Consider the following 27687-nt stretch of genomic DNA (forward strand, 5'->3'; position numbering starts at 1 on the left):
CAAAATCAGCTAAAGGCCGAAGGCTTAAAAATTCAACAACATTAAAATTTTAAAATGCTAAAGGGCTTACGTGAAACAGTACTTTAAACTAGGCTGATGACCTTAAGAGGGAAACAACTATAATTTAAAACAAAAAACGGCTAGAAGCCATACAAGTACAAACAATAAGAACAAATTAAGAAAATAGGGCAGTCCACACAAGGGCGCCCAGACGTTCGAGGGTCGGCCTGTAATTCAAACACTAACGCTCGCTTAGGTGAGACAGGCAGTCGGGCCAACCATTCACGATCCGACGACAACCCAACCGACCAACAGTCAGCGGACCCACCGACAAGATAACTTCCACTTCACCCGACCACGGCACAACAGGGAGTTCAACGGAACAACGTAGAAGATATTGGCGCCCACAACTAATCATACACTGAGCTGTCAAACTACTCACCGTGCCGGACAGCAACAACACGATGAGGAAACTACACTACCTGAAATTTACGTCAACGGCCAGGGCAGGTAACCAGAACGTTAACGGGCACAAGGCAGAAGATTCCGCTGGTGCACTTCAATTCAAATAACCAAACACAGTGAAACTCCACAGGAGGGGTGGCTAGAATTTTCCAACTTGAAAACCACGTTGTTGTTCGCAGGAATATCCCAACAGTCGACAACGAACTCCAAACGATACAATATGAACAGTCTTGACTTGCTGGTAGGTTAAATCAAAACTCAACTATCGTTTCCAGCGTCGGTGAGCCACGGACCTCGTAGCAATGAAGACAGCGCTAGTCTCTCCAACACCGTATGGAGATCGTCAGAGGGCCTTAGCCAAACTACGCCCCGCCGAAAATTCCTCGCTGCTCCACACCAACCGACCGACTCCTCAGAGCCAGTACGCCGACAACATTTAAAATAACTTGTCAGTCAAAATCACACAAACTACACACAGTTTCACGAACACTTGCACGAAGAACCAGGCAATGCCAACGGCAGTGACTGTGCAATAACAGGAACGAATCACGAGTCGGCACACACAGCCAACCCGTAAGCGATCGCAGGCAAATACACGTCGTCCGGCAAGACGACCGACCTACGGCCAACCAAAGTCGTCGTCACTCTAATCATGTGTGTTGGCAACCGTCGGGCGAGTCATGGCGGTCTGGACCTCACTGCTGCGGGAAGTAATAGCAGTCCAGAAAAGATAATACGGCAGGGCTCATATCGATAAGCGCTGCAACTGCCGCTCACGGGCAGGCAAAGCAGCAACTCAGAGACGCAAGTAATTGAAACTAACATCACGAGGTGGCAGTACGGCAAAAACAGGATGTTAAATCAGAGATGGCACGAACAGAAGCCACGCACGGCTCAGTAACGAAATCTGGCGAATACATTTGTCTATGTAAAATAGGTGGTTAACATTGCAGGATCACAGGTTAATCCAAACACGAGATAAGCCATCGCAAATGTCAGATGCTGGTACATTAATAACCGATGTAAGCGTCAGAATGTTGAATACAAGCATGCAGACGTGCTTGCATTGTGTTGTACGGGTAGCGGATGTCAGTTTGCGGGACGAAGTTGCATGGCTGTTGTACTTGGTCAGTCAATATAGACGGTTAATGCTGTTCGTGGGGGGCGCTGAAGTTGTCGTCCGATGATGTCCAATAAGTGCTCAAGTGGAGATAGAATTGGTGATCGATCAGGCCAGGGTTCAAATGGTTCAAATGGCTCTGAGCACTATGGGACTTAACTTCTGAGGTCATCAGTCCCCTAGAACATAGAACTACTTAAACCTAACTAACCTAAGGACGTCACACACATCCATGTCCGAGGCAGGATTCGAACCTGCGACCGTACCGGTCGCGCGGTTCCAAACTGTAGCGCCTAGAACCGCTCGGCCACTCCGGCCGGCGATCAGGCCAGGGCAACACGCCGACATCTTGTAGACCATGTTCGGATACAACAGTGATATGTGGGCGAGCGTTATCCTGTTGGAAAACACCCCCTTGAGTGCTGTTCATAAATGGAAGCACATCAGGTAGTTCAAATCTACAGTCTGGGTGAGTTGCATAACCGCGAGAGTGCTCCTGCTGCCATACGAAATCGCATCCCAGATCACAACTCCAGCTGTAGATCCAGTGTGTCTACCACGCAGACGGGTTGGTAGCAGCCCTCAACTGTCTCCTCCTAAACAACACACGGCCATCACTGGCACCGAGGCAGAACCAGCTTTCATCAGCTGCTCTCCGGTGAGCTCTCACATGACAGCACTCAACTCGCAAATGGCGATGGTTTGGGGTCAATGAAACGCGCGCTACAGGACGTCTGGCTCGGAGCTGTTGTTAAGCAACCAATTTGTGACATTTCGCTGTGTCACTCTGGTGCTAACTACTGCTGAAATTGCTGCTGTAGATGCCGTACGATGCGCCAAAGTCATACGCCGAACACAACGGTCTTCCCTCTAGGTAGTGCCACGTGGCCGTCCGCGGCCCGTTATTCTTACGACTGTACGTTCTCGTGATAACCGCTGCCAGCAGTCATGTACAGCGGCTACAATCCTGCCAAATTTCTCTGCAGTATCGCAGAAGGAACATCCAGTCTTTCGTAGCCCTATTAGATGACCTCGTTTAAACTCTTTGAAGGTGTTGATAATGGCGTCTGTGTCGCTTTGAAGGCATTATGGACTAACGTCAACTCACCATGTCCAATCTCGAAGCTAACTAACACTCAGGAGTGTTAACCGTTACAGCGTGCATTTAAAGCAACTGTGATTTGTATCCTCATAGTAGCATTACTAGCGTCACTCTCATGCGACTGGCGCGAAATTTGAATAGACATCGTCTTTCAGTTGTATAAACACACCTGCCCACTTTCGTTTATATCGCACAACTCCTTCTTGGTGTTGCGATTTTTTTCCATCAGTGTTTACTGAAAGGCGGCTGTATCGGAGCGATCACCTTTTGATACTTGGCGCACTTGTTGGTGCGCAGACGTTCAGTCACTAGTCGTCCCGATCAGCGCGAGCGGTGCACCATTATAAAACAGGAAAGAGAGGGGATCTCTTACTGCAGGGCTACAGATGCCGCCTCTGCCTCCCAATCAGAGCACTATGCGCACATAGGTCGGCTGGTACCGCTACGCATTTTGGAACACAGTGCACACTCGTTTCATCTTCCGTTCTAGGCAGCCATCGGAGCAGAAGTGTTGAGACACTTCTGTTTGACAAGGGCGCTCGTAGCCACGAACGGCTGCCTTGTATTTCAGAACTGTTCACGTATAGAGTGCCTGACAAGAAAAAGTGAAGCGCCTACAAGACGAGGAAGAAACTTCACGGGTTGAGACGCTATGTGATGTTATTTGAGTGATTATAAAATCGAGTCAACAGCTTGGCAGTATGATGACCAGTTATCAGTACGGCTTTGCACCCCTTTCCCAACTACGCTTGCTGTGTGTGGCGTGGCGCGCCTCAAACCAATCCTAGCTGTGACCTGCTGGCCCTTTCTGTCCTGTCCCTGCCACTGGAAATTGTCCACGGTCTGGAAAGCAACTCTCTCTGTCGTCATCCTCTTCTTTGTCGTGGTCGTCAGTTTCACTTATTTACTTACTTGTGTAGAGTCAACAAAGACGATCCCTTTTGCAAACGTCTGTGTTGTTTTGCTTGTTAAATACAAAGAAAAGAGATAATTGATATAAACTAATAAATATGCGATACAGCCAAACAACAGAGAATGCAAAGCCACAAAAATAGATATACAATTAAAACATGTCTAATATCTAACAAAAACTGAAAGATCACATGTTTTCAATTAAAAATTTAGGAAGTAAGTATAAACATTTCTTTGTCAGAAATAATTTAAACTTCCTTTTGAAGATATTTCCACCATGCGCACATATGTCTATTGGAAATTTGTTAAACCAGATTTGACCCCTAATGTACGGGCTGTGGTCTATTATTTTTCGATTAGTTCTTTGCCTAAAGTAGTTATTTTTATTTCTAGTATTGTGGTCTTGTACTTCATTGCATTATTGTGGTCATGTACGGCATTGCATTTTCTAGAATATTTTTTATGTTGTTCATAAAATAAAATTACCTTATATAATTACAAGGAATATACTCCAAAGTACTTACGTTGCACAAAAACCTCTCTACAAGAATCATGATGACCTAAACCAAGCATTATTCTAATTGCCTTCTTCAGCAGCAACATTACTGAAGTGTGTATCTGCAGCACAGCCCCATAATTCAATACCATAATTTACTAAAGAATATATTGTTTCACAGTAAACAGTTTTGATAGTAGGGTTTGCAGCTATTTTTGCTAGGCGATTGAGTAGATAAAATTCACTACTAAACTTCCCACATACGAAGTTAATATGATTTGACCATCGCAAGTTTTCATCTAAATGTAGGCGTAAGAATCTGCAGCTATCAGTGTCCGTTGCTTCAATTCCACATGTATTATTTACAGAGGTATGGTTAAAATTAGCGATCTTATATGATAATAATTGTGATTTGTCAATTCTTACATTTAGATCTTGTTCATGAAAATATTTAATTATATTTATTGCTCCATATGTTGTAGAAGACGTGGATTCACATGTATTTCTGCCAAAAAACTACAAAGATGTGTCTTCTGCATAATTCACTGTTTTGGAGTTTTGTGGCTAGATGACATCATTCACCTAGACTTTTGGAAGGCGACCGCGGGAAACGAAGAACGATTTTCTCGGCCCTGAAAAGATCAGGTCAGGATTGACAACAGCCGCAGTATTACCATTCGAAGACGGAGCAAAAAATTAAATTCAGCCTCATCATCAGCGTTCGGAAGCAATCTTTCTACTTCGGCGCCCTGCACAACGTCAGACTGCTTCGTAACGCGTCCCTACACAGTAATCTCCCCAAAATGAGCGAAAGACGACTAGTAATGCTTTTTCTGCCATTTTCAAGCAATATTAATGTAGTTATTTGTTTGCTCAACGACTTGGCGAAACACTGTAATTAAGGCGTCCATTCATGTTGCACTAAACCTTAAGCACATCTGACACCCGCGATCCTGGTGCTGTTGACAGCTGCCGCACAAGTGTTTCACAGCACAGACTGGAAATATGTTCGCGGGAGATATTATGATGTATGTATGAAACATTCTCGGACTTCTTGTCGCGTCAGTTCAGGGTAAAACCTCGAGCTTTCAACGATTTCCACCATTGTCATCGTCAGGAACAACTGACTGTCAAAGTTGGTGCTGTGGTGGCCCTATATTGCCCAAAGACGGCTTCTGATTGGTCGGCAATTACGTCATGCTGTTGCAGATGGTGTCAACGTCTGCGCTGGTGGCGCCGCCGCTCCCACCGTAGTGTAAACATTGCGAAGAATATCTCTGGCTCTTCTCTGCATCGAGCGCTCGCTTCCATGCTCCGCGAAGATTGTATCCGCCGACACAATTGAAGCCGGCTGGAGTGGCCGAGCGGTTCTAGGCGCTACAGTCTGGAGCTGCGCGACCGCTACGCTCGCAGGTTCGAATCCTGCCTCGGGCATGGAGGTGTGTGATGTCCTTAGGTTAGTTAGGTTTAAGTAGTTCTAGGTCCTAGGGGACTGATGACCTCAGAAGTTAAGTCCCATAGTGCTCAGAGCCATTTGAACCTTTTTTTTTTTTTTTGACACAGTTGAAGGTTTTCTCACACATTCTTATTTCTACAGCCTCTTTAATTATAGTCTCAGTATGTGGGAACCTAGGACAGAACTTTTGTTTTATCAAACAGTATTTTATGTTTGTCTGTGAGGCAGTGCTCAGCAGCTGCGGATTTCTCCAGCTCACGATTTTTAACATGCCGTTGACATTCTGCACAGCGGTCGGAAACGGTGCGGATGGAAAGACCGATGTAATTGCTTCCGCATTCACATGGAATGTTGTAAATTCTAGGAATCCTGAGGCCGAGACGGCCCTTAAAAGGGCGTAGCCTCTGTTTTATCTTTATGGGTCGTAAAGCAAATCTGATGCCTTGTCTTTCCAGGACTCTGCCTATTTTGCTGGATGTAGCGCCACAGAAGGGAAGGAATGCAGTCGGTGGCTCATTACGTGAATGTTCAACATTTTAACCTTTCCTTTTCGTGGTGAATGCTGACTTGATATGTCGTGACCTATAGCCATTCTTCCGAAACAAACACTTCAGATGACTGGTAATATACCAAAACAGTATGACCAAGGTCCACCAGGAGACTGAATGCATCCAGTTGAACAGTTCCCCGTAACAAACACCCGCGCCACCGACGTAAGCCAGTCGGGGCTGTATTTTGCTACGAGGTATATTCATCTGGGTTTCCATTGGACCTGTGGTGTTAATTGAAGGCACCATGAAGCTGTGGACTAGGCGGACATTATTCCGAACCACCTATATCCCTCTTAAATGCATGACGTCTTCCATCAGGATAAACGTCCGTGTCACAAGGCCAGAACTGTGCTACAGTGGTTTGAGGTGCATGGCAGTGAACTCACGTTGATGTCTCTCCCACGGAATTTACCTGATGTAAACCCTACGAAACACACCAAGGATGCTATCATGTGCCTGCCTCAGAAGACATCGTTCCGTAATTTACGGGAATTGGGCGAACTGTGAGTAGCCAGCGGGCGTTACCTCTCGGAAACCTGCCGAGGACTTGTCGAACCCATGCCCGAGGACTTGTCGAACCCATGCCCGAGGACTTGTCGAACCCATGCCATGCTAATCGCTGCTGTATTACGTTCTAAAGGTGAACCAACCCATTATCATACATTTGTTCATAATATTTTGTATCATCGACTTATACGGGGTGTTCTAGGAGGAATGATTAATATTCAGGAATATGTCAGGAACGGTCATACGAAGTAATAAAGTCTAGTAAACACGGGCTCTAAAATGCGTACCTTAAGAGCTATGAGTACTTGTTCAGTGGAAGAGAAGTCTCTCGCAAGTGAACAAATGCTCTAAGCTCTTAAGGTACGCATTTTAGAGCTCATGTTTACTAAACTTTATTCCTTCGTATGACCGTTCCTGACATATCCCTGGATATTAACCATTCCTCCTGGGACACCCTGTATAAGTCTGAAGCTATTAAAGGGTTAAAAACCACGTACTACAGATAAGCAAGCGTATGAATGCGTACTATAATTTCGCACTCTGTTAGTCAGCCAAACAAAAAAGGCAATTCACAAATGTAAACAACGAATGGCGTAAGAAGTGCTACTCTGGGGTACCTGTGACTGTGATGTATACTGAGGTTACAGCGATATGCGCATATACATATGGTGGCAGCATCGCGTATACAACGTATAAAAGGGCAGTTCATTGGCCGAACTGTCATTTGCACTCAGTTGATTCGCGTGAAAAGGTGTCCAATGTGATTATGACCACGCGACAAGAATTAACAGAATTCGAACGCAGGAGTTGGAGCTAGACGCATGGAACATTCCATTTCGGATATCGTTAGGGAATTCAATATTCCGAGATGGACAGTGTCAAGAGTGTTCCGAGAATACCAAGTTTCAGACATTACTTCTCACCACGGACAACGCAGTGGCTTTCACTTAACTACTGAGAGCAGCGGCATTTGCATAGAGTTGTCAGTGGTAACAGACAAACACTGCGTGAAATAACCACAGAAATTAATGTGGGAAGCACGACGAACGTATCCGTTACGACAGTGCGGCGAAATTTGGCGTTAATGGGGTATGGCAGCAGACGACCCAGGCGAGTGCCTTTGCCAACAGCACGACACTGCCTGCAGCGCCTCTCCTGTGCTCGTGACCATTTCATTTGGACCATAGATGACAGGAAAGTCGTGGTCTGGTCGGATGAGTCCCGATTTCGTGTGGTAAGAGTTGATGGTAGCGTTCGAGAGTGGCGCAGACCCCATGGAGCCTTGGATCCAAATTGTCAATAAGGCACTGTAGTAGCTGCTACTGGCTCCATAATGGTGTAGGCTGTCTTTACATGGAATGGACTGGATCTTCTGTTACAACTGAATCCATCTTTTACCGGAAATGGTTATGTTCGGCTACTTGGAGACTATTTGCAGACATTCATGGACTTCATGTTACGGATGACTATGCGGCATGTCACCGGGCCACAATTGTTCACAACTGGTTTGAAGAACATTCTGTACAATTCGAGCGAATGGACACCCGAAATGGGACATAATCGAGAGGTCAGTTCCTACAGTCGGCCGGAGTGGCCGAGCGGTTCTAGGCGCTACAGTCTGGAGCCGCGCGACCGCTATGGTCGCAGGTTCGAATCCTGCCTCGGGCATGAATGTCTGTGATGTCCTTAGGTTAGTTAGGTTTAAGTAGATCTAAGTTCCAGGGGACTAATGACCTCAGAAGTTAAGTCCCATAGTGCTCAGAGCCATTTCAACCATTTTCAGTTCGTACACAAAATGCTGCACCGGCATTACTTTCGTGATTATGGACGGCTGTAGAGGCAGCATGGCTCAATATTTCTGCAGAGGACCTCCAACGAGTTGCTGAGTACACGCCACGTCGAGTTCCTGCACTACGCCTGCCAAAAAGGAGGTCCGACACGATATTATTAAGTATCTCCTGAATTTTGTCGCCTCATTGTACGGTAATAATGGTTTATTGTCCGCCTCCGTAGTGTAGCCGTAGCCTACCACGCAGGGGCACGGGTTCGATCCCCGGCAGCGGACTGGGTGTTGTGTGCCATTCATCATTTTCATCATCATTGACTCTCAAGTCGCCGATGTGGCTAACCTAAAAAGGACTTGCAATACGGCGGTCTAACTCCCCCGAATAGGCTCTCCCGGCCAACAATGCCATACAATCATTTCATTTCAATGGCTAATTACGTGAAAAATTTTAGAATCATAATTATTTTCATATTTGTGGGACTCAAAGGATCAAATTTATACACAGAATGATGTAAAAAAAAGTGGTATTCTGAGGTATTTATGACTTTGATGTATTTTCAAGTTTGTAAGGATGCCCTGAGAAGCAGACCCGGAACATTGTTCGAGTTTTGTGGCGTCCGTTGCCGCGCCGGCCAGGGGCGCCATTTCCCACGGCTGGGCCCGGCGAGGACAAAGTGACTCTGCCGTGGGGAGTCTGGGGTGGTTGCATCACGGCGCACCCTTTGTGCCGGCCGCGTCTAACTCACCGCCAGGGCCCCAGATGAACAACTTATTCTGCTGTCATCGCGCGCTAAGCACACGTGATGCTTGAACAATGGCCCACATTTACCCCGCGCCCTTCCGCCCGGGGCGCAAAATAATACGCCTCCCTTAACAATAGCATTATCAAAAGAGATGTCCCGGACCGCGCCGGGGGCAGCCCGTCCGCCTGACTTCATTTCGGAAAGGTGGAGCTCTCCTTTTCCTTCCGATTCGTGCGACATTATCTTCCAACGTCACGTTGTGTTCGTATGAAAGTCTGAAATTTAACATGCATTTTCTGAAGTCAGTTTCACAGTGAAGTTCACTGATATTAATTGTGCTACCTGTTACAACTGAAACACCAACATTTCTGTCCAGCTTAGCAAACATTCGCTACAGCACAACTAGGAACGTTTAGATATTATTTATAAATAAGTATCAACATTTTTGTTTTGATACCCGTGATATCGGTATTGATACCCAGTAATCGATAATACTGTACAGGGAGGGTCAAGAGTCACAAAAGAGGTACAACCGTCAATAACTTTTTTATTTTTCATTAGTTCTGAAGCCAGCTGGTGTGGCCGAGCGGTTCTAGGCACTTCAGTCTGGAACCGCGTGACCGCTATGATCGTAGGTTCGAATCCTGCCTCGGGCATGGATGTGTGTGATGTCCTTAGGTTAGTTAGGTTTAAGTAGTTCTAAGTTCTAGGGGACTGATGACCTCAGAAGTTAAGTCCCATAGTGCTCAGAGCCATTTGAACCATTAGTTTTGAAACTTCTAAATAAGTTTTTACTCAAAGTGAAATAACTGAGAAGGTGAAACTTCTAAGTTTAAATCTGAAACTGCTGAATGGGTGAAACTTCTACGTTTTTACTTAAACTACAGCTGTCCGCTGTGGCCGATCGGTTCTAGGGGCTTCAGTCCGGTACCGCGCTGCTGCTACGGTTGCAGGTTCGAATCCTGCCTCGGGAATGGATGTGTGTGATGTCCTTAGGTTACTTAGGTTTAAGTAGTTCTAAGTCTAGGGGACTGATGACTTCAGATGTTAAGTCCCATAGTGCTTAGAGCCATTTGAACTTAAACTGCTGAACGCAACTGAACATACTGAAACTTTGCTTATCTTTATCATTTCAACACTGACCTACACAATTTTCCCTAACAAATACAACTCGAACTTGTTCATTTATTATCCACAATATTTAAGCGCAACGTAACCTGATTGCAAATAATTAACACAAAAGATTGGCCCTGAATTAGAAGAAATCCTAACAATAACCCACACATTTCATAAGTCACTTACCTCACAGAAAATCTTAATGACACGAACTACAGCAAATACAGGAAGCAGCAACTACAGCCAGCTAAATAAAAAGATTATAACTACTGTAAGCTCCAACTACTAATAGGCTTGTGGTTAGCAAAGGAAAGATTTTGTTGCAGAGCAGACAATGTATTTAGCAGATTTTACCTTAATCATGTGGCATCCAGGTCCAAAAAATTATATAATCATCAATAATTCCAGTATCCAAACATTAGCAATACGGCAACATCATTCTACAATCCATGTCCAAGCAATACTAAATCTCCTTGAAGGACACACGTCCAAATCGTCCGCACGTGCTAACGCTGCTAACCTCCGCCACTACTAACTATTAACTTCTAATTGCGAGTCCGACCAGCCACAGAGTCTCTTACATAGGGCGCACAGTGCTGTCAGTGATATTAATGCAGTCTCTAGTACTGGCAACATACAAACATATAAACAGGCTACTTACATAGTCCCCCTGCTTCCCTCAAAAAATTTTACTATGTGTTTTGGGCAGTGGCCAAGACTAATTTGTGAAAATTTTTTATGTTAACAATATCAAATAGATCAGATGCAAACAATTAGTAATATACTATTGGTCAATAAAGCAAAAATTCTCCTCGGAGTCCCTATAGGCAGTCCTAATCATTCATCAGAAGAAAAGTCTATGACAGTTTTATGCACAAAAGCTGAGCAGTAAAAGAAAATGCACACGTAAGTAGTAGACCACCATGCAGTCTTGAAGAAGTAGTGTTGTGCTCCCCATTGAAACACAGTGCTGACTCTTGATATGAATATTTCAGTTGAGAAGGTTGGTAATGGGCCACAACAGAGCAGACCCACGGCAGAGTCAGTCACAGTCTTGAAGAATAATGGTAGAATTGGTAAATCACCACAGAGCAGACCCACAGTATTCCTTGTAGAGATTATGATAGTAATGGACCATCAGAGATGTAGATCCACTGTACTCCTTGTAGAGATTACGGTAGTAATGGGCCACCAAAGGTGCAGACCCACTGTAGTCGCTGTAGAGATGGCCAGCAGCCATCTGTTGCGACTGTGTGGGTGCACAGTCACAATTGAAGAGTCTTGAGGATAAGGTAGAAGTCCATGAACCACCACTTGTGTACTCACTAATTTTTTGTAATACCCTTAGAACCAGCAATGCTGTTAACCAGTCCCTTGCTGGATTATCAACACACATGAAAGCACTAACACAGTCATATAACCTCTGAGATTTTATACGTATAATATGACCAACAGACAAAAGTGTGTAGTGAAAAGAATTCCTACTATTTACCTAACTTCAAGAACTGGTGTCTACACAATTACAATCATACAGCATAAGAATACAATTAAAAAGGTAAATAAAACATCATTACAGTCAAGAACATGATAATACAAATAACATTTGCAGTAATAGAGGCTTTACAAAAAGAAGAAAAATAAGCATATATACGAGTATTACAGGAATTATGACATAAGTAAATAAATGAAAAATGAGAATATCAGTAGAAGTATTAACTTGACACATGAGCATTAAAAGAAAACATAATAGAATAAATAATGGCTGAACATCTTCACAAAGTAAAAAATGTGGTATAAAACAGATTAGATTTGAGGATAACAATATCCCTCGTCATTGTGAATGCAGCTTAATATTAGAAGAAAGAAATTCTACCAAATTTGTCTTATCAGGTAAACACACAGAGACAGGAAGAACATAGACACACAAGGGTACACATAAAAATAGCGGAATAACACTAAGGGAAAGGACAGGGCCTGTTTTCAGTGTAACATTTGGTACTGCAGTACTTGTGGGGAGCATTTTACACCTCTGTTTCATTTTTCTCCTTTCAATATTATTCTTCATACTCAAACCTCCTTAACTTTAACCACAACTACTTCATTTACAACCAAAAACTTCATTCACCTCTCTTACTTCAACATTTGTTCCCACAAAATATCCTATCTAAGCATGCTTTCTGTATTTATATTTTCAACCAGTACTTATACTTCCATATTTTTATTATGTCATCATTCGTTTCCAAGAAAATCCTACCTAAATCTGTTGTCGCTATACCCTACTTATATCTGTTCATTTCCTCTTTCAAAATAATTGTTCCCCATTATACAATACTCTTTGGTCAGACCTTTTTCTTATAGCTGCTCAATGTATTTCTTCCCAACTCATCACAGCTCATTTTCTTATATACCATACCTGTGTGCATGGCGACCATTGTCGAGCGTTCTCTTGGCGCAGCAACAGAGACGGGTGAGCCGACAGCTTGTAACGGTAACATCGCGTGACTTAAACGGCAATCAATGCTAACATTATACCTCTGCGAGGAATTTTTGATAAGTTGTGACCGTGAGATAGCCTAATTGAAACAGAACAATCAACCTGGGATTCGTTTCCGAAACACTCCAGCTGAGTATAACCAACAGTAAACAGGTGGGTCAGGAACAGACATTCTCCCAGCACAAAAGCAAGTTGTAACATTACATATTAAGATCGGTCGCCAAGCTAATGAGGCATTCTTGTGTGAAGATACATAACAAAGCATGAAGGCAGTGCCACTGCTAACTTAACTTTCCTTGACACACACACACTAAACTCCTTCTTTATACCCGTTCACCTCACAACACAGTAACCTAACCTTGCGGATAAACGTACTACTAACTAGTAAATCAAACAAAGAAATGGCCGACATCTACCTCTCAACAACGCGTACCTTAAATGAACTACAAGCAACAGTTTATAGAACCAATTACCAACACACATGAAACTAGTAGCAATACTAAACAGGGATAAGCATGAAATGATTTTGATTTAAATCAGGGAGTCAATGATTATAACTTCATTGCTTAGAACAGTTCTCTGTGCCTGTGCGTTAACCAATTTGCATTAGAATAGCGAACACAGTAAATATTTCTTTCTTAGACTCGGTTTGAAGCAGTTAAACAGAATACAAATCTAACTACACTGGCTCTGAAGGAGCCTTTCCTTTGCTTCATTATTAATTACATAAAGCACAACAAATTATAACTCTTTAAATAAAAAATGTGCTTTGATAAGTAGTCTTCTAACCTACTCAAAATACAATTGGCTGTGCAAATGCCAACACAACATTAAATTCCAGTTCAACATCTTTATCACGAAATGAACGCTGATAAAACTTCGTAATTCGGATCAAAGTGCGGAAGTGCAAAAATTAATAATCATTTTCATTTCAAATTAACTATTTTCAGGCAGCTTTTCAAGATAGGCAAATTATTTAAGGAAATGACTACAGATTGATTTAAAACTGCACTGGAAGTGGAGTATTCCTCAAACTATAAGACTGAACTTTAACTCACTATAACTCCACGCGTTAGAAAGCAGTCACAATTATTTTTACAACTGCCGAATAAGTCTTTCCATAGTAAATTTAGACACTCGGAATTAAATTCACTAGGATAGGATTCCTGTCCAGGTTTGTGATTTGTGATAATCACTGGTGTAAGGTAGAGTTTTTAGCAAACCCACGATTATTATTAAAATCAACCAAATTTCACAAATACCTGGTTCATTTACAGAGTGCCAAATATAAACAATTTAATGGAAGTCTGATGGTACTGGTGGCGTAATTAGCAGCCCAAAAACCAAGCCTTGATAATACACTACTGGCCATTAAAATTGCTACACCAAGAAGAAATGCAGATGATAAACTGGTATTCATTGGACAAATATATTATACTAGAACTGACATGTGATTACATTTTCACACAATTTGGGTGCATGGATCCAGAGAAATCAGGACCCAGAACAACCACCTCTGGCCGTAATAACGGTCTTGATACGCCTGGGCATTGAGTCAAACAGAACTTGGATGGCGTGTACAGGTACAGCTGCCCATTCAGCTTCAACACGATACCACAGTTCATGAAGAGTAGTGACTGGCATATTGTGACGAGCCAGTTGCTCGGTCACCATTGACCAGCCTTTTTCAGTTGGTGAGAGATCTGGAGAATGTGCTGGCCAGGGCAGCAGTCGAACGGTTTCTGTATCTAGAAAGGCCCGTACAGGACCTGCAACATGCGGTCGTGCATTATCCTGCAGAAATGTAGGGTTTCGCAGGGATCGAATGAAGGGTAGAGCCACGGTTCGTAACACATCTGAAATGTAACGTCCACTGTTGAAAGTGCCGTCAATGCGAGCAAGAGGTGACCGAGACGTGTAACCAATGGCACCCCATACCATCACGCCGGGCGATACGCCAGTATACACGCTTCCAGTGTGCGTTCACCGCAATGTCGCCAAACACGAATGCGACCATCATGATGCTGTAAACAACCTGGATTCATCCAAAAAAATGTCGTTTTGCCATTCGTGCACCCAGGCTCGTCGTTGAGAACGCCATCGCAGGCGCTCCTGCCTGTGATACAGCGTCAAGGAAAACCGCAGCCATGGTCTCCGAGCTGATAGTCCATGCTGCTGCAAACGTCGTCGAACTGTTGGTGCAGATGGTTGTTGTCTTGCAAACGTCCCCATCTGTTGACTCAGGGATCGAGACGTGGCTGCACGATCCGTTACAGCCATGCGTATAAGATGCCCGTCATCTCGACTGCTAGTGATACGAGGCCGTTGGGATCCTGCACGGCGTTCCCTATTACCGTCCTGAACCCACCGATTCCACATTCTGCTAACAGTCATTGGATCTCGACTAACGCGAGCAGCAATGTCGCGATACGATAAACCGCAATCGCGATAGACTACAATCCGACCTTTATCAAAGTCGCAAACGTGATGGTACGCATTTCTCCTCTTTACACGAGACATCACAACGTTTCACCAGGCAACGCCGGTCAACTGCTGTTTGTGTATGAGAAATCGGTTGGAAACTTCCCTTATGTCAGCACGTTGTAGGTGTCGCCACCGGCGCCATCCTTGTGTGAATGCTCTGAGAAGCTAATCATTTGCATATCACAGCATGTTCTTCCTGTCGGTTAAATTTCGCGTCTGTAGCACGTCATCTTCGTGGTGTAGCAATTTTAATGGCCAGTAGTGTATTATGATCAAATACAGCATCCGAAGCCCATAAATACTGCTCTTAAGCTCTTCTGGCGTCAAAACTCGAAGAATATGAGCCACAATGATCCGCTACTGCTAGCGATATGTTAACCACAGCACTGCTCAGCCCAGACTCCTTTTCTGTCACAAAGGACGAGTTGCCACTCACGCGCCAGCAGCATCTTTTCTACTCTGCCAGGCTACTTCCGTAGGTACGGGGCTTCACCATATATTTTACATTTAACACAACGTTCCCTAACTATGGACCACGTCATTTACAGTACATTATACAACAATAATTCCAGTAGCTATTTAATTCCACAAGCATAATTTAAGCAACATCGTTCAAAAGTTCACATAACTGAAATATGTATACATAGTCAAAGAATTTCGATAACAGATACAACATTCTACATAAGCAACACTACAAACTGACATAGAAATATCGATACAGGTACAAAAATATGTCGAAAATAGGAGTTACAAGCTGCGCGCCCAACGACCACACTGGACGCAGGGTGACACCGCAAATATCTTCAACCGACGTCTCAGTTCCGTGTACAGCTTCACGATGGACGTTTTCGTGTCTGGAGGCTCCTAGGCCGAGGAACATTACCAGACTCCATTTCATAATCATACGGGCCCACTACATATCGTGGTGGTATGGGGACGCTTTAGGTTGTATCGCCGGTAATCTGCACAGCATACGTTACATTTGTGACATGTTGCGGGTAGTGACTGTGCCATATTTCCGAGGTTTCCGCGACGCTATCTTTCAACAAGAGAACACAAGACCGCATGTTGCCCTAACTGTGCTGACCTACCTCGATCCAGATGGTGTTCGATTGCTGCCAAGGGCATCACGTGCTCAAGATCTCTCATCCATTGAAAACATTAGGTTATGCGTTGCCGGGAGATTGACCGCCACCATTCGCCAGCCATAACTGTTGATGAACTTGACGCAGAGTTGAAGCAGCATCGAATGATGCACCCTTATTCGTTATCCGTTAAAATCGATGACCAGACAGGTTAGAGCGTCTGTTGCGCTAGAGGTGGCAGCTGTTTCAACAAAAGTTCGCAGCCTGTATACACCACGATTCACAAATTTAATTAGGTATTCTTCTTACTATACTGTATATGCCCAATAAATAAAATTTCATTATTTCCTATCCTACTTGGTGTTGCAGTTTTGATGACTACCCGTGTAGCTTCTGAAATAAATTATCACCCCGCCTTGCAGATTAATTTACTAATACTCTGAAGGGAAAAAATTGTATCAGCAACATATAATGAATATGCAGTAATGAAATTTCGGCAATATATTTATCTAGGTAATATATTTAAGTGTTTAACATTCCAAGACCATAAGTTAATGTAAGCACGAGACAAGACATTGCAAATGTGAAATGCTAGTACATTAATAACCGGTGTAACCGCCAGAATGTCTACATCTACATCATACTCCGCAAGCCACCTAATAGTATGTGGTGGAGAGTACTTTCAGTACCACTATCTCATCCATCCAACCCTGTTCCACTCCACTCGCGAATAGTGCTTGGAAAGAATGATTGTTGGTAAGCCTTCGTATTGGCTCTAATTTCTCGAATTTTCTCCTCGTGGTCAATACGCGAGATGTATGTAGAGGGAAGTAATATGTTGGCCGACTCCTCCTGAGAAGTGCTGTCCCAAAATTTCTATAGTAAATCTCTCCGTGATGCAAAACGCCTCTCTTGTAATGTGTGCCAGTGGAGTTTGCTTGGCACCTCCGTAACGCTCTCTCGACAGCTAATCGATTCCGTGACGAAACGCGCTGCTCTTCGTTGGATCTTCTCTACCTCCTCTATCAGTCCTACCTGATAGGGATCCCAGATAGACGCAAAATACTCAAGAATCGGGCGAACAACCGCCTAATAAGCCACTTCTTTCGTGGATGAGTTACATTTCCTTAAGAGTCTTCCGATGAATCTGAGTCTGGTGTCTGCTTCTCACACTATTTGCTCAAAAAAAAAAAAATGTTCAAATGTGTATGAAATCTTAAGGGACTTAACTGCCAAGGTCATCAGTCCCTAAGCTCACCTACTACTTAACCTAAATTATCCTAAGGACAAACATACACACCCATGCCCGAGGGAGGACTCGAACCTCCGCCGGAACCAGCCGCACAGTTCATGACTGCAGCACCCTAGACAGCTCGGCTAATCCTGCGCGGCACTATCTGTTTTATATGGTCATTCCACTTAACGTCGCTCTGGATAGTTACGCCTGGTTGTTGAATGCAAGCATGCAAACGTGCATTCATTGTGATGTACAGGTGCCGGATGTCACTTCGAGGGTCGGAGTTGCATGCCTGTTGCACTTGGTCGGTCAATACAGGAAAGATTAATGCTGTTTGCGGATGAAGCTGGAGTTGTCTTCCGATCATGTCCCGTATGTGCTCGATTGAAGACGGATCTGGTGATCGAGCAGGCCAAGGGAATTTGTCGGCACTCCGTAAGGCCTGTTGGGTTACAACAGAGGTACGTGGGCGGTTGTTATCCTGTTAGAAAAAACCTCCTGGCTCGCTGTTCATTTACGGGGGTGCAACAGGTCGAATCACCAGGTTGACGTACCTATTTGCAGTCAGGGTTCATGAGATAACCCCGAGAGTGCTCCTGCTGTCATACGAAATTGCACCCCAGACCATTGCCGCTCGTGGTCTCGCGGTAGCGTTCTCGCTTCCCGAGCACGGGGTCCCGGGTTCGATTCCCGGCGGGGTCAGGGATTTTCACCTGCCTCGAGATGACTGGGTGTTTGTGTTGTCCTCATCATTTCATCATCATCCAGGAAAGTGGCGAAATTGGACTGAGCAAAGATTGGATAATTGTACGGGCGCTGATAACCACGCAGTTGAGCGCCCCACGAACCAAACATCATCACCCCAGACCATAACTCAGCACACAGACAGGTTGGTTGTAGGCCCTCGACTAGCCTCCTTCAGATCAACTGACAGCCATCACTGCCATCGAGGCAGAACCAGCTTTCGTCAGAAAACGCAACAGATCTCCACCCTGCCCTCCAATGAGTTATCGTTTGACACCGCTGCAGTCGCAAATGGCGGTGCTTTGGGGTCAGTGGAACGCACACTGCTGGGCGTCTGGCTCGAAGATGTCCTTGAAGAAACCGATTTGAAACAGTTCGTTGTGCCATCTGCCGCTCAGGTTACTTGAGCAGACGCAATACGATGCGCCAGAGTGATGCGCCGAAGACGATGGTCTTCCCTCTCGGTAGTGCCAGGTGGCCCATCGGAGCCCGGTCTTCGTGCGACCGTTGCATGGGGGCTTAATTAAATTTTAGTGCAAATAATTTTAATTTTTGTGCGGTTACGCAGTCTCGTAACCGGTTGGCCCTGACTGGTATTTGTACGCAATCTGACTGCAAAAAAATTAAAACAAGAAATGAAACAAAACTTCCGTTAACACAATTAATTAATTAAGTCCCCAGCAACTATAAAACCTAGGAAACAACAAAACACAAATGTAACTGTTCTGTGTGTGGAAGTGTGATTCAACGTACACATCTGGCACGGTACTTCCTCAACAAGACAAGATATTTTAAATACCATTTAGACTGAATTAATTAAATAAAACTGAAATACTATAATTGCACATAGAAACCCGAATACAGTGTGATACAAGAACACGAGCCAGATGCTTTGTTGACTGAACCTGTGACCAAGAGGCATTATTGCTTAAGACATTGAAATAATAGAAAAAGGAATTTTTTACCTTCATATACACTCCTGGAAATTGAAATAAGAACACCGTGAATTCATTGTCCCAGGAAGGGGAAACTTTATTGACACATTCCTGGGGTCAGATACATCACATGATCACACTGACAGAACCACAGGCACATAGACACAGGCAACAGAGCATGCACAATGTCGGCACTAGTACAGTGTATATCCACCTTTCGCAGCAATGCAGGCTGCTATTCTTCCATGGAGACGATCGTAGAGATGCTGGATGTAGTCCTGTGGAACGGCTTGCCATGCCATTTCCACCTGGCGCCTCAGTTGGACCAGCGTTCGTGCTGGACGTGCAGACCGTGTGAGACGACGCTTCATCCAGTCCCAAACATGCTCAATGGGGGACAGATCCGGAGATCTTGCTGGCCAGGGTAGTTGACTTACACCTTCTAGAGCACGTTGGGTGGCACGGGATACATGCGGACGTGCATTGTCCTGTTGGAACATCAAGTTCCCTTGCCGGTCTAGGAATGGTAGAACGATGGGTTCGATGACGGTTTGGATGTACCGTGCACTATTCAGTGTCCCCTCGACGATCACCAGTGGTGTACGGCCAGTGTAGGAGATCGCTCCCCACACCATGATGCCGGGTGTTGGCCCTGTGTGCCTCGGTCGTATGCAGTCCTGATTGTGGCGCTCACCTGCACGGCGCCAAACACGCATACGACCATCATTGGCACCAAGGCAGAAGCGACTCTCATCGCTGAAGACGACACATCTCCATTCGTCCCTCCATTCACGCCTGTCGCGACACCACTGGAGGCGGGCTGCACGATGTTGGGGCGTGAGCGGAAGACGGCCTAACGGTGTGCGGGACCGTAGCCCAGCTTCATGGAGACGGTTGCGAATGGTCCTCGCCGATACCCCAGGACCAACAGTGTCCCTAATTTGCTGGGAAGTGGCGGTGCGGTCCCCTACGGCACTGCGTAGGATCCTACGGTCTTGGCGTGCATCCGTGCGTCGCTGCGGTCCGGTCCCAGGTCGACGAGCACGTGCACCTTCCGCCGACCACTGGCGACAACATCGATGTACTGTGGAGACCTCACGCCCCACGTGTTGAGCAATTCGGCGGTACGTCCACCCGGCCTCCCGCATGCCCACTATACGCCCTCGCTCAAAGTCCGTCAACTGCACATACGGTTCACGTCCACACTGTCGCGGCATGCTACCAGTGTTAAAGACTGCGATGGAGCTCCGTATGCCACGGCAAACTGGCTGACACTGACGGCGGCGGTGGACAAATGCTGCGCAGCTAGCGCCATTCGACGGCCAACACCGCGGTTCCTGGTGTGTCCGCTGTGCCGTGCGTGTGATCATTGCTTGTACAGCCCTCTCGCAGTGTCCGGAGCAAGTATGGTGGGTCTGACACACGGGTGTCAATGTGTTCTTTTTTCCATTTCCAGGAGTGTATATTGACGAAAAGTACACTCTAGTCCATCAAAGCAATATGACAATATCTGAACAAGCACTCTCCATGGGAACTTCTCAACAACGACACGCTGCTGCAACATCTCTCTACCACGACTTCTCGACAAGAACTGCCTACCACCGCATCCGAACAAGCACTGCCTACCACCGCTTCTGCACAACTACTGCCTGTGGAGGCGGCTGAATAATACTCTTTGGCGCAATCTCTGGCGCTGTGACTCAGTGTAGCCACCTTTCACCGTACATTCTCGTGACCACCGTTGCCAGCAGACGCATGCAGTGGCTGGATTCCTGCCAAGCCTTTCTGCAGCATCACAGAAAAAACGGCCAGTTTCTCGCAGTTCTATTACACGATCTCGTTCAAATGCATTGAGATGCTGATAATGGTGTTTTTGTCATCTTAAGGGCATTCTTAACTGACATCGACTCACCACGCCCAATCTCAAAGGTAACCGTTACAGCGTGTATTTAAACGAAACCTTATTTGTATCCTCATAGTGGCGACTGCCGTTAAATTTGAATCGACGTCATCTTTCAGATGTAGAAACACCCCTAGCAACTTTCGTTTCTGTCGTACAGCTCTTACTTTTTTCCGACAGTGTATTTGCTATGCCACGTGCCACAACCACGGTAAAAAGCCATCCCTGCTCAGTTTTGGAGGCATTTACTATGGCGCAGCGCCCTTAACCTGTACGTGCCGCTTGTCATACTTCTTTTCTCGCACACACATTCTGTGTCCAAGACACCATCATCAAAGATATCCTTTAGGGGTGTGGATAGCTACTAGATTACAATATCAGGAAGCACAACCTTCTACCAACTAAGTGGTTACAGAAATTATAGAAGATTCAGTAAGACTATGTTTCCACTGACACTGAATGAGAAGGAACTACGGCACTTAAAAAGAATAGTTGGCCGTGTATTTAATAAGAATTTAAGTTGCAGAATAGGTCATAATGGTAGGGACCCTTCATGGTACACAATCACCGTAAAGAAACTTCCAAAAGAGGAATAACTATTGCATAACAGGCAGAAAACAAAGCATAGGTCCATAGACAGATAGTGAAAGAAACATATTTGGCTGTCAAGAGGGCAATGCGTGAACCCCTCAGCGTCTACCGTAGCAGTATATTATCGAAAGAACACTCGCAAAACTCAAAGAAATTGTGGTAGTGGACGAGATAGGAAATTACATTTACAGTAGCAAGCAAAAGGGGAAATGCTCAAACTCCGATTTAAAACGTTCATTTGCAAAGGAAAAACGATGAATGCTGCCTCAGTTTAATTCTCGCATCACTGCGAATATGGGTGAAGTAGATATCAATACCAGTGGCGTTGAGAAACAACTGAAATCTTTGAAACTGAACAAATTTCCATGGTCTGATGTAATCTCTACCAGATTATATATCGAATTTGCGCTGAGTTCACCCATTTTTAACCATTATATACCATACATCCCTCGAACAAACAACCGTGTCCAATGGTTAGAACGAAGCACAGATCACACTCCTCTACAAGAGCTCTATCAGAATGGACCCACAAAACCGTCGTCCAATATATTTGACATCAATTTTTTGTATAATTTTAGAACATATTTTGAGCTCATACACAATGTGGTATCGCGAACAGAATGACCTCATCCACGCCAACCAACATGAATTCCGTAAACATCAGTCATGTAAAACCCATTTCGCGCTTTTCTCACATGACATCCTGTAAGCCGTGCATCGAAACAGTTGGGCAGACGCAATATTTTGTTGACTCCCGAAAAGCATTTGACTCAGTACCACACCTACGCATATGAAAGTACGATCACACGGGCTGTCAAGCGAAATTCGTGACTGGATTTAGGATTTACTGGTTAGGAGGAACAGCAAGTTGTCTTGGATGGAGACTCATCGGCAGCTGCAGGAGCATCTTCATGTGTGCCCCAGGGAAGTGTGTTGGGACCCTTGCTGTTCATGTCGTATATCGATGTCCTTGCAGACTGTATTAACAGTAGGCCCAGATTTTCGCAACAGACGCGGTTATGTATAATTAAGTATTGTCTGGAGAAATGTTTCGCAAATATTTAGTCAGATCAGATAAGGATTCAAAGTGGTGCCAAGATTGGCAACTCGCTTTAAATGTCCAACATCGTAAAACTGGACGTTTCACAAAACTACAAAACATACAGGGACTGAACAGAAGTAAGGGAACATCAGGAGAAATGTATACTTGAATATAAACGCAGCCGATAGCCAAGCCTGTAAGTGCGCTTTTGTGGTTGACCACGGACGACACTTGTGCAGTGTCCCCAATACGTTGCTGGTATCACTCGTGGTCAGAAAAGTGTTCTGTGTAGTGTGAGTGCATTATGTCGGAGCTAAGTGAATTAGAACGTGGGTAGATTGTTGGCGGCTGTACGTGAGTGCTTCCGTAACCAAGATAACCGAAGTGTTGGGAGTTTCAAAAGACAGCGTATAGAAGATCAATACAGCATACAGGGAAAGCGAAAAAACATCATCCGCTAACTTGCGACGGACGATCATTGAAATCAAGTCATGCAGTTTCTGGCTCAGTTGAAAATATCTGTGTACCGCCTCTGCCTTATAGCCTCATCTTGCACCCTATGATTTTTTTTATCCTATCACTAATTGCAAAGTTTCGGGGCATTCGAACTGAGGACTCTGAAGCAATGTTCAAGAAAAGCGAGGCGATTCTCAAGGTCGTGGCTAAGAATGGCCTGCATCATGTTTCGAGGGCTGGCAGACGTTATAAAAAGTGCATTCAAGCAGGAGGGGAGTAGTTTGAAAAAGATTATGTAAACACTGAAATGGAGTAATCTATATCTGTGAAAAAATATCAGTCTCAGTCTTTGCTGATCAGCCCTAGCACTTAGATCGGCCTGAAAACAATCAAGACCGGTAAAGAGTAACAAAATAAATTTGATAAAAGAAACAGGGAATGAGTGCGCTGCAAACCGTTCGTCAGAAAGAAAGGTCAGAGATGAAAGCAGTACTGTTACAATGGTAATGGAAGGACATAGTGCGATCAGTAGAAAATATGTAATAGAGTGCTGTGATTTTCAAACCAAATTTATAGGGAGAAATTATTCAACCACATGAAATGAAATCGTCGTATCTTCTTAACGGTTTGGTTAGGACGTTAAGGGGCTCCGGAACGCCCTATACTTGCAATGTTAAAATAACGCTTATAAATTACATCTTTCCTCACAAAGTATTTGAGGTAGGAAGTTGAACTTTTTACAGATTATTTATTGGAATATGGGCTACAACTTAACACAGGGATTTTACAAAAATTTAGTTCAGTTATTAAAGATGATTTTTTTTCAATTGTAATGAAAATTCACAACATTTTTTTGCAATTTTTTATTTATATATTCAAAAATATACAGTTTTTTGGAAAAGGCTGTGTTAAATTATGCAAAAGGTACTGTGTAACATTTACTGAAAGTTTGAAACAAATATGTTTGGAAGATCCTTAGAAAACATGTAATTAGTATGAGAAAATAAAAGTTTTGGGAATCAAGCGACAAAGATTGGATTAACTTTTTAGTGCATTCCAGGTCCATAGGATGGATTATCTTCATCCTCTGCAAACTCCTCCTGCAGCTTCCTCTTGTTCCTCCTCCTGTTTACTCTTGCTTGTATTTCTAGACTCTTTACAGCCCTGTCTGCAGCCCGAAGGCGTTCCTTGTCTAAAGCAAGCATCGCTCGTACCATGTTAGAACCTATCTTCATTCCCATATTTCCCATATTTCTAAATACCTTGCACCTTGCAATGTTGCCATCATTGAAAGTCGCAACAGCATCATACACACCAAAGTGAAGTGTTTCTATTCCAACAAATACAGTCTTGGGGATTCTCGACCATATAACACTATTTACACTTTCATTGGGGTTTTGAGTTTTTCCGTGAATACACTTTTTCAACAGTTCAGGTGCTGCTAAGTCTCTGAAAATAGGTTTTATCACCTCCATTATTGCATGAGGCAGACTATGCTTATGAGTGTACACTTCACCAGTTAGCAATCCTTTGTTATATTTACACCAACTGTCTTCTTCTTTGGGACACAAGCTATGTTGGGGATTTTCATCGGCTGAAGAAGTATGAAAAAAAAGAGCCCAAACAGCCTTCTTCATCTCGTCGACACTTTGTGTATTTTGCCTAATAGCCATTCCATAATAGTTCTGTATTTTGTCAAGAAACAGAATTAATTACGAATATTTTCGAGATAACGACAGAGTAAATAAACATGAAACAATCACACCAGCGATATATATTGAACCATCACAGGTTAGCCACAACACATACTTTATCTCACATCACTAAAATGTACCTGATGAACACGGACGTTAATAATAACACCATTTGACAGCAGTTTAACAGCGCCACAGTGGGTCACGCCCATGTAGAACACATTTCAAAAAAAAAATTTAAAAATAGTTGTAGTCTTCGGAATTGAATAAATTATATATCTATTAAAAGGTAATAGTCTGCAGATTCAGAAAACGCAAAAAAGTAAAAATTGAACTTTTCATGATTTTGAGCCTTACCGGAGCCCCTTAATACTGCACGGTTGGCTGCGGGGCATAATGGGAGTTAGTATGTGCATGAATGATTTGGTTTAACAACGAAGCCCACTTTCATTTGAATGGATTCGTCAACAAGTAAAACTGGCGCATTTTGGGGGACTAAGAATCCGCATTTCACGATCGAGAAGTCTCTTCACCCTCAGGGGGTGACCGTATGGTGTGCAGTGTCCAGACACGGAATAATCAGTGCGATTATCCCCATTATCCAAAGTAACCCAGATTACGACAAGGTGTGCGTCTTGCAAGACGTAGCTCGACCTCATCGAAGCAGGAGAGTGTTTGATGTCCTGGAGAGCACTTTGGGGAGTGCATTCTGCCCTGGGGAACCCAGAGTCCACTGGAATGGGCCTCAATTGGCCGCCATATTCTCCAAATCTGAACACATGCGACTATTTTTTGTGGGGATATTTTAAAGACTACGTGTACAACAGGACGCCAAAACCATTGCTGAGCTGAAAACAGCCATTCAGGAGGTCATCGAAAGCATCGATGTTCCGACACTTCAGAGGGTCATGCAGAATTTCGCTATTCGTCTGCGCCACATTTTCGCTAATGATGGTAGTCACATCGAACCTGTTGTGGTGTCACCGCCAGACACCACACTTGCTAGGTGGTAGCTTTAAATCGGCCGCGGTCCATTAGTACATGTCGGACCCGCGTGTCGCCACTGTCAGTAATTGCAGACCGAGCGCCACCACACAGCAGGTCTAGAGAGACGTACTAGCACTCGCCCTAGTTGTACGGACGACTTTGCTAGCGACTACACTGACGAAGCCTTTCTCTCATTTGCCGAGAGATAGTTAAAATAGCCTTCAGCTAAGTCCATGGCTACGACCTAGCAAGGCGCCATTAACCATTTCTAGAGAGAGTCTCACTTGTATCATCCAGAATGCTGTATACAAATGATGGATTAAAGTTAAGTATTCCAGCAGCTACGTACTTTTCTTTATAGCATTCATTACGTATCCTGTTTCAGACCTAACGCCAGCCGGCTTGTGTAAACGCGTGCCTTTCGGTTACCCGTCACTGTGGACTGGCTGTCTTGTCAGTCCACTGCACCTGTCATAACCTAAATCCGAATATCTTTAGCGACGTTTACGTGTTGAATAAAGTGTGTGCACGCCGTTGTTGGTAACAAATTAACGTTTTTTTTTCATGTAGTTCAATTATCGTCACCCTGTATGATTAATGTCTTCCTTTGTGATGTATGGAGTGTGGAAACTAATCAAATCCAAAAGCTTCAACTATTGCAAGATTCGTGAAACGTTTTCCTCCTGTTGACCAAGTACCTCTGGAACAAGATTTAAAGAATCCTCCTCCTCCATGTAAGCTGCCCTCGAGTATACTGACGGCAGTATATATCGATGGCCGGATCGACCCGCAGAGGAACGCTTGTCGACGGGGCTCGATAGGCGTGCAGAAATATTTTATGGAATGTGTTAGCGCTGCGCGTTACACACGACACCGATGTTTATTTAGGACCGGTCGTATAATTGCCATAAGCGAAACGGTAAACGCCCGCCGAGCTGAAATTTAGTGGCCTGTGCGGCTTTTTACGGCGCCGACACTGGCCGATAGCATCGCTCGTCCGGCCCTGCCTAACCAGTAACCACCGCCTCGCTGTCGACAACCCTCCGCAGGGCGAACTTCGTGGTCCCAGGCGGCGACATTCCGACCGTCAAAAGGCGGCATAACGCCCCAGTGTACCTCACAAGCCTTGAGAATTCACAACGAAACTATTGCTTGCCGACTTGTTTCGCCTTCCAGGATACTATCAATAAAAACAGAAACGTTCTTTCTGGATGTTCGCAATATGTATCGCCTCACTCTGAGATGGGACTCATGATACGATGCGGAGGCAACCCGCATCGGCGGAGCGCATACGAGGCATGTGCCCTACGTTTTTTCTTTTTTTTGTGTTTTTGTTAACACACTTGTTGACTATTTTTCCACACAGTCGCCATCTCGTTCAGTGCATATGGTGAGACGTGGCACAAGCTTCTTTACGTCCTCCCGGAAGAACTCCCCGGCCAGCTCCTTCCTCCACTTCAGAACCTGCTCGTTCGTTAAAAATTTAGTTACCTCTCTCGTGTACCTCCGTGGAGGTGAAGGTGCAAGTCAGGGAAATACGGGGGATGGTTCAGAGCATCCAGCCAAATTAGCCCAAGAGCGTCTTGGTGGCTAAAGCTGTGTGAAGACGGACGTTGTCGTGCAACAAGCACTCGTCTCTCGTCAGCATTCCCCTCCTTTAGATTAGATTAGATTACATTAATACTCGTTCCATAGATCATGAATACGACACTTCGTAATGATGTGGAACGTGTCAGGTTAATAAAAGATGTCTGTACAAGATATTACATTACACAAAATATTGC

Source organism: Schistocerca cancellata, chromosome 2, assembly GCF_023864275.1.
Source record: "Schistocerca cancellata isolate TAMUIC-IGC-003103 chromosome 2, iqSchCanc2.1, whole genome shotgun sequence".
Classification (NCBI taxonomy): Eukaryota; Metazoa; Arthropoda; class Insecta; order Orthoptera; family Acrididae; genus Schistocerca; species Schistocerca cancellata.